Here is an 11,216-nt window from a genome sequence, read left to right on the forward strand (position 1 = left end):
GCTAGGAATTAAAGGCACTAGAACCCAGGAGACCAGGCATGCTGCTCATGCCTTAAAGTCAGCTGGGTGACCTGGCCAAACCTTGGGCCAGTCACCCTCTCACAATTCAAGCATCAAAGCAGAGCACTTCTGAAAAATACAGTACAGAAAGTTGCCAGGAATTCAGAATGACATACAGTAAGAGAATCTTGCAAGACTGAAAGCATTTGTCACCTCCTCTCATTTTATTCTGTGGAAAACTAGAGTGGGTCAGTTTTGAAACATTTTCCATGCCCTTTCTGGATACAGAAATGCTGGTTATCCTCTCTGTCTGCTTTTCTATCTGCCTCCCAAGATCATTTCCACCTACCATCATAATTCTAGAACAGTCTTTCTCAACCTTGGTAACTTTAGGATGTGTGGATTTCAACTGCCAGAATTCCCCAGCCAGCTGTGCAACTGTCCAAAATTCCTCCAAGCTACTAAAAATATTTTTTTTATTCAAGAATGACGATAAACATAGAGCAAACCCCACACCTTACTAGCATTGATGAACATTACTTAGTTGGGTAATGAATGAAACATCTGCAAGCAAGCAGCCAAACTCAGAGAACACCACAGATTCCACTGTCCACAGTTTGCTTAAAAACCTCCAGTCATGAAACCACACAATGACTTCAGGAGGCAGGCTGTCTCCCTGCTTAGTAGTTGCTCTCGCTTCCTTATTATTTCAAGTTTGGATTATACTCTATACCTCATTAAAATGGTTATGCTGCATGTTTGATAGCATCTAGATTCCTACATATAGGGAGTCCATATTTGCTTGTGACAGGTACATTCCTGGAGAGAGAATGGAGTAAATATCTAAATATCTAGAAGGACCAATGGATTCTGCTATGCAATTCTCAAGCTCTGTTGGATACAGCAAATAAATAAGACATGTTCAAAAAAAAAAACTGGAGCAACACTCTGATTAAGATCTGCCAGCTGCTGCTTCTCCTCAAATAATGACATGTTCTGCAGGGAAGAAAGCCTTCACGGGAATCCTAGATGTTTTGGAAGGCAATGCACACATGCAAGCCACACATCTTGAACCGGCATCAATTTGCACTGAATGTCACCAGCTTAATATAACCAATATGGGTATACTGGAGTGTCTGCTACTTTGAATAAAAGTGTAGAGATAGCTTTTGTTAAGCCACTTCATCTTGGATTCCTTTCTTCATTTCAATACTCCATGTTTTCCCGAAAATAAGACTGGGTCTTATTGGGTCCCAAAATAAACACAGGGGCTTATTTCCAGGGGGTATCTTATTTTTTCTTTTATATATGGGAGGCCCACTTTTCTACTTGTTCACAGTAGGGCAGAAGGCCATGTGGTGTGTCAGTGCTGTCACCACAAGGCAGGGGCTATAGCTGCCCCACACGCCCCACACCGGCTTACGTCAGGGCCCACGCAGCCAGGTCATCCATGGCCCAACACCATCGCCTCGCAGCCATGGCAACGCCACACCACTCAGTCTCCTGCTCCATTGCGGCTGCGAGCAAGCCGAAGAAGTTGGCTGCCAGTCACATGTGCTCCTTCTTGCCCATGGCTGCTGGTGCTGCTCCCGCAAGGCAGGTGTCAGGGCATGGATGGCTTGGCTGTGGGGGCCCTGTGGTAAGCAGGTGTGATATGGGGCAGCTTCACCCCCTCACCTCCACCCCTTCACCTCACCTCATGGCTGTGACACTGCAAGCAACCATACGGAATGGATCGATGACTGGCTGCACAAGCTTTTAAATACGGCTTATTGGGGGAGGGGGGTAGGGCTTATATTAGCACACTCGTAAAACATGCTAGGGTTTATTTTTAGGATAGGGCTTATTTTCAGGAAACAGGGTATCACTTGCACATTCATGCTTTAAAAACACCAACCGTGAATGGCTGAAGCCCATCGCTTTCTTTGCAAGTAAGCTGAGAAATAAAAGTTAAAAGAGAATTGGGGGTTATAGCAATCACTTTTAGGCTTATATACCACCCCATATGGCTTTGCTACACTCTCTACAATGCAGAAGTGTTCTTTGTATTGACCTCAACTATCTGAGTCCTCATTTTTTCAAGCTTGGAAGGATGGAAGGCTGAGTAAATCTTGAGTCCCGTTAGAATCGAACTCCAGGCTGTGGACAGAATTTGCCTGCAGTGATGCACTTGTGCCATCAGGGAGTTATAAAGAATAATTTTGAGAGCTAGAAGGAGATGGGGAAGAACTCATCCACATGTTTCTTTCTAGCATTTGGTGGCCAGTCAATATTTAAATAATAAAGTCCTCATCATCAGGCTAGTAGGTTTTAATACTTATTTTCATCTGCCTTGTATTCCTGGCAGGGTATAAATACATTTCAGAAGCAAAAAAAAAAAAAAAAGAGAGAGAGAGAGAGAGACTTGGGTCAAAGACATGTTGGAGTTAATACAAAAAAGAAAAGACTTTTGATTTCAGTGTCAAACAATTCAGAAACAAACAAGCAAGCAGGCCAATAAGTTTCTTTATTGAAAAAAAAGGACAACATGGAGGACTTCCAAGCAAGCTCTCACACAATCAAGTTAAAATTGCCGATTGGCAGTGCTTAATTGCAAGTTGGAAAGCCATTTGGTTCCATTTCCAATTTTTCCCCTTCTCTGTTAACTACATAATCATTATATTTTGGAAATATCACCCTTCGTTTACCTAGTCTTCTTATGTAAAATGAATTTGGGTTGGGATGGAGACCAATATTTCTAAAAGCTGGGGGGGGGGGAACCTGGTTACCTCTGGAAAGGGAAAATGGTCAACCTAAAAACAAAAAAAAAGTTAAACAGGAATATGCCGAGGCAGAGAAAAAAAGTCACCCAGTCTTGGATGACATGGATGGGACTTTGACTCAAGGGGAGAGCAAACAGCAGGTTTGAAGGCCAAACAAAATAGCCTTGGCATTTTTTGAAGAAAAAAATAACCCCAAAAGTCTTCCGTCTGAAAAGTGGATAGGGAATATCCTGTGGTTGTTAATAAACAATAAGCATGGCCATTAGGAAAAGGCCAGTGGTGGAATACATTTTTTGTACTACTGGTTATATGGGCATGGCTTGGTGGGTGTGATGGGGCTTGGTGGGTGTGGCAGGGGAAAGTTACTGTAAAATCTCCATTCCCTCCCCATTCCAGGGAAAAGTTACTGCAAAATCCCCATTTCATCCTGATCAGCTGGGATTCAGGAGGCAGAGAATAGATGGGGAGAGAGTCAGAGGTGGTATTTACCGGTTCTCTGGACTATTCAAAATTTCCACTACCGGTTCTCCAGAATTGGTCAGAACCTGCTGAATACCACCACTGGAAGAGGCGCTAGAAAGTGACCTCAACCACAGATTGCTCACCTCTCCTCAAAGAGACACAGGCAAAATTACTGCAGCTGATCTTTTCATCAGGTAGCTATTTCAGTTTCTGAAAAGGTATTGGGGTGGTGGTGGAATAAACCATTCAAGCAAAATATGAAATATTTGACAGTGTTTGGATTTGATTATAGCAACATTGTTCCCCCCTTAATTATTTTTTAATTAAATTTCATATTATAAAATAGAAATTAAAATAAAGATAGGGAAATGGGGAAGTCTATGGGAGGGGAGAAAAGAGGGGGGCAGTGAGAAAAGAAGAAAAAAGCATCAAGTACTTTCAACTACTTTCAGCGCAGTAGAATAAAAACAGTAAGATACAGCCTCAACTTCTTACTTTTACTCATTTATTATACTAGCTATTTCTACAACAACAGTCTTCTCTACTCAGCAAATCCCAAGTCAACCTTTCATTTTTGTCCAGTCTTGAGCATAAAGTCCCAGCAACATTACTCTGGCTTAGTTCGGAATCATTCCCTCTATTAAAGAATGGCTGTTGAAAATGTTAGAAATGAAATATAATTTCTAGAAGAAATCAAAAACTTACAGAAAGCGGTTGATTTTCGGCAGTTGATTATATATATTATCAACTGCCAAAAAATATTGGTCAAAATAAGAACAATAAATGAACAGCTGTGCAGTGGGAGGACTGTCTTTCTCCTTGATTTCCTGGCAAGGGACTCCTAAGGAAACAAAACAAAAGAGAGAAGTGTGAGTTGCCAAAACCAAGTTTGTGTGTTGGGACAGCTATTCTCTAAAAGGCTGAAACTGCAGTATGTAAGAAAGGGAAATCTTGGGTATGGCCAATTTATAGATAAGTGTGAATCAATATCCTACCCCTCTTTTCACCAGCCAGCCAGAATTTCTGCTGAGGTAGACGCACTGAGTGTTTCAAGCATTCAATATGAGCAATCAAGTTGGAGATTTAATAGCTGACGGAAATAGCACTCTAGAACAGATTGACCTTCAGGAAGCTCCAGCTGGGCTGTTCTGTGCTATTCACAACACATTTGTTGCCACTAGCATTCATTTGGATAAAATTAACACTATTACAAAGAATCAGTGCCCAGCTCTTGGTGGAATAACAAGGGTAAATTAAGAATCGCTGTATTATTTCAGCTCCTAGAAATGACATAGGTGAGCCAATGGCTTTGAAGATGTTTTCCTTTCAGCTGCTGGTAAGCCAATTGTATTGACTAAAGGTAAAGGTTCCCCTCGCACATATGTGCTAGTCATTCCTGACTCTAGGGGGCAGTGCTCATCTCCGTTTCAAAGCCGAAGAGCCAGCGCTGTTCAAAGACGTCTCTGTGGTCATGTGACTGGCATGACTAAATGCCGAAGGCACATGGAATGCACCTTCCCACCAAATGTGGTTCCTATTTTTCTACTTGCATTTTTACATGCTTTCGAACTGCTAGGTTGGCAGAAGCTGGGACAAGTAGCTCAGCATCTTAGCCACTGAAAAGCTCCTTTTTTAAAAAACAGAAAGCAGCAATAAGGATTTTTTGCAAAAATTGTGGATTGGGAAGGACATGTGAGTATGGTGATAATTAACCTCAACTATTCAGGCACTGGATTTGAGCAGTGTAGTGGTCTAGTGGTGAAACCACTTGCCCTCCCATTTGGAAGGTTGAGAGTTCAATTCTAGGTAATGACAGATGTTTCTCTCCTAATGCAGAAAGAAAAAAATATCTGCTGCAAACTGCATGTGGTGTCAGGAAGGGCATCTGGCCGGTAAACACTCAGTTCCATCCAGTCGTCCTTACTCTACCCCAAATTAAGGGACTACATGTAGTAAAAAGAAAAAAAACAGGCACTGTATTGATTCAATGCCTTAAAAGAGCTTTACCAAGAACTAAGGTTCAAAGGCATCTGAAAGCTCTTATATACAGTATTATCATGAAAGAATCTGGGGACTTTGGAATATTTTTAATAAAAAGATTCACTGTAGAAAAAAATATGTGCTCATACACCAAGAGGAAAATCACTGGAATGATTTTGATCTTGAACACTGCAACCAAAAAGTGTTTTCTGCCCTGTAAGGTGGAACAACTGAATATTTGAAACAAGTTTATCAATGGCCTAAACACTGGTAATGCCTGGGGGGAAAAAAATAAAGAATTCTTGTATGCCTTGAGGTATCTGAAAAATCATCCCCTACCAATTCTGGCATGATGAACCAATATGAGGTGGTGTCTAAACATGGCCAAGCAAACACAGAAGTGGTTGGATGCTGCTGATTTAACAACTGGTTCGGTGAGCGTGCAGTGAAAATGGGGCATTTAGAAACTCAGCTGCTTACCTTCCAAGTCAGCAATGGTCAGCGAGGGGAGGGCATCAGCTGTGCTGCGCGATTGAGATGAGCTAGAAAGCAGGAAATAAAGAACAGGAGAGGGCAGGGGCAGGTGGGCGGGGCCAGCTGATTGTCGGAGCTACTGGTTTGTCTGAACTGGTCCGAAATGGCTGAATACTACTTCTGAAGCACAGGATAACTACATTACCAGGATTTGAGCAATAATAGTGTCTCATTTCCAAAGATGTCACAAATAGCATCTAAAGCTGGAGAAAGTTTTCCGTGTGCTCCCACCAATAAGCCCCGAGAACATTTCAATCCGTGCGGAGAAACTATCAAGTCAACCCTCTTGATCACAACGGTTGGTGTGTTTTTACTACAATCCGTTTTCATCTGTTACTGAGGAGGGCCCCATAAATAGCATCAGACAATTTAGAGCACCTTCTCTTCTCTATTGTGTCTTTGTCTGAGGATGTGCTGGGAACGTGGCACATCAGTTTTAAGTGGGCTGGCTCTTCACTTTCTGCTCAAGGGCTCTTCAGCCTTGCACTTGGGCTCAGCAGGGAGCCATCCTTCCAATATGCATTTCAAGTGCATTCATAAAAGCAAACACAACCATCACAAGTCACGGAGAAAAGTCGCTCTTTTCACGGAGTGTTATTTCCTGACCTAAATCAGTCTTTGCTTTTGAATCAGTTTATGTTGCTAGTTATTTAGTAGATTGATTGCTGCTATGGCAACTGCACATCCCACTTGGCAGCCACACGCATTAGTCCTTGATGTGTTCCCAGTGAAACGTTCCATTTTTTTTTCCAAATGCATATTTTTATTTTTATTTTTTTGCACTTGCTCAAAATTAGAAAATATTTGGGGAATTAATTTGCTTTGACGTTGCCAATATCAAGCTCATATTGTTTGGGGAAGGTTAAAAATGAGCCTTGAGGTGTTAACAAAAAAATAAATTAAAAATGGGGAATTGTTTTTCTTTCCCAACAGTGCCAAGCTATCTGGGTGGAATTGAAAACAAGTACTGCCACATCAATACTCCTTATCTTAGGTTTGCAAAAATTCCAACCAACTGCCAAAATGGGAATATACTTCACAGAGCAGGATAAAACAGTCTTGTTTCTGAAATATCCTAAGCAAATAAAATTTTTTTTACCTTCGCACTAGGGAAAGATAATCCGGCTTTTTCTACACTGTCTACAGCTTGTGCTAAAATTTTAGTGAGGAAATATGTACTTTGCACATCAATCCTTAGCATTGCCAGTTAAAGCAAGAAAGGCTAATTTGCAGCCTTCCAGAAGGCATCAGGCTACTATTCCCATTATCATTTGGGTCATGTGGCTCCAGCTGCTGGGAACTGGAATTCAACAACATCTGGAGAGCCACACATTTACTCTTCATGAATTAAGGTTTTTCTGGGAGGAGCAGCATAGAATTGAAGGATCATGGCCATCAGACCAAACAACACTACATTTAACAAAGAATCAATTTAGTATAACATAACATACATTCCCAAGGAAGAGGTGCTGCTGAAGCATGACACAAACTGTTTCAGTGATGAAAAAATGTATACTTCTTTAACAAATCATGATGGTTTGGGTTTTTGTTAGTCTTTCCAACAAAGCTAGAAGAGAGGAAAGGTAAAAGTAAAGGTTCTCCTTGCACATATGTGCTAATTGTTTCTGACCCCAGGGGACGGTGCTCATCACTGCTTCAAAGCCAAAGAGCCAGCGCTGTCCAAAGACATCTCCATGTTCATGTGGCCAGCATGACAAAACGCTGAAGGTGCACAGAACACCGTTACCTTCCCACCAAAGCTGGTTCCTATGTTTCTACTTGCATTTTTAGGTGCTTTTGAACTGCTAGGTTGGCAAAAGCTGGAATAAGTAATGAGAACTCACTCCGTCACACAGCACTAGGGATTCAAACCACCAAACTGCCAACCTTTCTGATCTACAAGCTCAGCATCTTAGCCACTGAGCCACCGCGTCTCTTAGATGGGAGTAGCAGAAGCCAATAAAAACCATTTAGAATTTAGTCTTTATTTTTGTTAAAATATAGCAATTTCCCAATGACATACTGTTGAGAACTACTGTTTCTGAATTCTAAACAGACAAGATGTCCATACATAAGATGAGAAACAAACATCTCTATTATTATTGGGTTGCTGGTTTGAAAGAGGGGTTAAAGAGGCCATCTATGTCATTTGTCATTTTTTTGTCATTTTATTAAGATTTATAGGCCGCCCTTCTCCCTGAGGGGACTCAGGGCGGCTTACAATCACAGGGAAGGGGGTGCAATAATAAAACAAACAAACAGTGAGTGAACAAAATAAAATAATAAAACACAACTTGCATTCAACAGTCAACACTCGGGCGGGTAATTTAAGAACTTATCCCCAGGCCTGCTGGGAGAGCCAGGTCTTAAGGGCTGTGCGGAAGGTCTGGATGGTGGTGAGGGTACGAATCTCAACGGGGAGATCGTTCCACAGGGTCGGAGCTGCAACAGAAAAGGCTCTCCTCTGTGTAGTCGCCAGTCGACATTGACTGGCAGATGGAATCCGGAGGAGGCCCAATCTGTGCGACTAATCGGTCGAAGGGAGGTAATCGGCAGAAGGCGGTCTCTCAAGTACCCAGATCCACTACCATGGAGTGCTTTAAAGGTGGTCATCAATACCCTGAAGCGCACCCGGAGATTGACAGGTAGCCAGTGCAGCTCGCGGAGGATGGGTGTAATGTGGGCGAACCGCGGTGCGCCCACTATCACTCGCGCGGCTGCATTCTGGACTAACTGCAGTCGCCGGATGCACTTCAAGGGCAACCCCATGTAGAGCCCATTGCAGTATTCCAGCCTAGAGATCACAAGGGCTCGAGTGACTGTTGCGAGAGCCTCCCGGTTCAGGTAGGGCCGTAAATGATGGACCAGGCGAACCTGGGCAAATGCCCCCCTGGTCACAGCCGACAACTGATGGTCAAAAGTCAGCTGTGGATCCAGGAGGACTCCTAGATTACGGACCCTATCTGAGCGGTATAAAATTTGACCCCCCAGCCTGAGTGTTGGAATATCGGCCAAATTGTTGGGAGGGAAACACAACAGCCACTCGGTCTTGTCCGGGTTGAGTACCAGTTTGTTAGCACTCATCCAGTTCTTAACGGCCTCAAGACCCTGGTTCATCACGTCCACCGCTTCATTGAGTTGGCACGGGGCGGACAGATACAGTTGTGTATCGTCCGCATATTGATGGTATTTTATCCCGTGCCTCCGGATGATCTCGCCCAGCGGTTTCATGTATATGTTAAATAGTAGGGGGGATAAGACCGAACCCTGCGGCACCCCGTATGTTAGGGGCCTCAGGGACGATCTCTGCCCCCCGACTAACACCGACTGCAACCTGTCCGAGAGGTAGGAGGAGAACCACTGCAAAACAGTGCCTCCCACCCCCACCTCCCGCAGTCGTCGCACAAGGATACCATGGTCGATGGTATCGAAAGCCGCTGAGAGGTCAAGGAGAACCAGGATGGACGCATGGCCTCCATCTCTGGCCCTCCAGAGATCATCGGTCAATGCGACCAAAGCGGTTTCAGTGCTGTGACCAGGTCTGAAGCCGGACTGGAAGGGGTCAAGATAACTAGCTTCCTCCAAGGCCCGTTGAAGCTGGAAGGCCACCACCTTCTCAACAACCTTCCCAATAAAGGGGAGGTTGGAGACAGGACGATAGTTGTTTAAAATGGCTGGATCCAAGGATGGTTTCTTCAGGAGGGGTCTCACCACCGCCGTCTTAAGTGCGGCGGGGAAGTGCCCCTCCCGAAGGGAGGCGGTCACAACCGCCTGGATCCAGCCATGTGTCACCTCCCTGCTGTTGGCAACCAGCCAGGAGGGACATGGGTCCAGAATACAGGTGGAGGCACTTACAGCTCGAATGGCCTTGTCCACATCCCCAGAGGCAACATCCTGGAACTCAACCCAGAGATGGTTTGCCAAGTAATCCCCCTGTGTCTCGGCTGGATCTACGGCGGTGGAGTCCAAGTCCGACCGAAACCGAGCAACTTTGTCCGCCAAGAACTGGGCATAGTCCTCAGCCCTACCCTGCAAGGGGTCTCCCACATCCCTCCTATTGAGGAGGGAGCGGGTGATCCTAAACAGGGCGGCTGGGCGTGACTCGGCGGACGCTACCAAGGCAGAGATGTCAAAATTGAACAGCCCTCTCTCAACTGAGGGGGAGGGATATGATATTATCTATCTCCAATCTACAACACAGTCCTTTCAGCAGTTACAAGAAGGCTCCACATGAATTTGCACCACTCAGGTGACCCTGAGGACACAGATAAACCACCAGGTGACCTTACCAACCCGCTAACGGTATGCAAATGTCCAGCTGTCTGCAAGGAGTATAAATCCTTTCATTCCCTACTACCCAGTCAGAGCTGAAGAAACTTATTGGATGAGAAGCAAAATGTCTTCAAATAAAAAACAGAAAGTCCAGTTGCCTCTTGGGGAAAAAGCACCTTTGGGACAAACATTTCTGTTGTCTTACTCTGGTAAGATTGAGAAGACATTGGATGAAGATTAAAGCTGGAGGAGACTCACCAGCCTTGGTGTTCTATTGCGTAGAGTATCAAGATTCTGAAGAGTTAAGTCTCAAACAAGCTGAATCTGGAGACAACCTACAATAACTGCTAGAGAGGATTCATGGCTGTTTGAAGGTTAATTTCCAGGGGTGTTAAATCCTGAATTTAATTAAGGTTTTAGAATTATAGCAGCATCACCAGGAACATAAGAGGAATGATGCTTTCACATTGTATTAAGCCTATCCCATCCCATTAACCCATGCAAGTTAATTATTTTTGTATCTTATTGTTAGAACTTATTGCAAAACATCTTGAACATGTTTTGAGGAACTTTGAAAAGAAAGATCATACCCTTCATATAAAACACAGGTTTTTCATAAAAAACATTCCATATTTGAACTCTAAGTAGGATGAGAAAAGAATTGTACAATTTGATGTTGACAATACTAAGTTAGATGGACTACAGTAGTTGTTTGATTAGGTATAAATCACTCTCCTGTTCTGTGAATACCAAATCTCACTCTATAGCTAGAAACTAACAGGGATTTAAAGAGATTGAACATTACGCTGAGAACATCTCTTTATAGCCTCTGGCTTTGTCCTTTCTTCTCTCTTGGGAGCATGAAGAGGACTGAAAGGCTTTAGCTTGTGCTACATTGATATTTTGATCTAAGAGAATTGGAGGAGTCACTTATCAAAGAGCTGGGTTACTTGTAGAGCCCATGAAGAAATATGAACTACAGATTCCATCAGTGGATCCAGAGTATATAAAAGTGGCTGTCTTTGCATATTATGCTGGCTCTTAGATAAACAATTCATTTATTAACCCCCAAAGGATTTTCTGAGCAAGCCAAATCACCAAGGTAAGAGATAATGAAGGTACAGTAGAATGCATTAATTATGTACCATTTCAGGCAAGTCTGGTAGCTCAGTAATAGATGTCACAGTTTCTATAGTGGAGTGGCTT

Source organism: Thamnophis sirtalis, unplaced genomic scaffold, assembly GCF_051295495.1.
Source record: "Thamnophis sirtalis isolate CommonGarterSnake01/CBP01778 unplaced genomic scaffold, rThaSir2_p1.2 scaffold_5, whole genome shotgun sequence".
Classification (NCBI taxonomy): domain Eukaryota; kingdom Metazoa; phylum Chordata; class Lepidosauria; order Squamata; family Natricidae; genus Thamnophis; species Thamnophis sirtalis.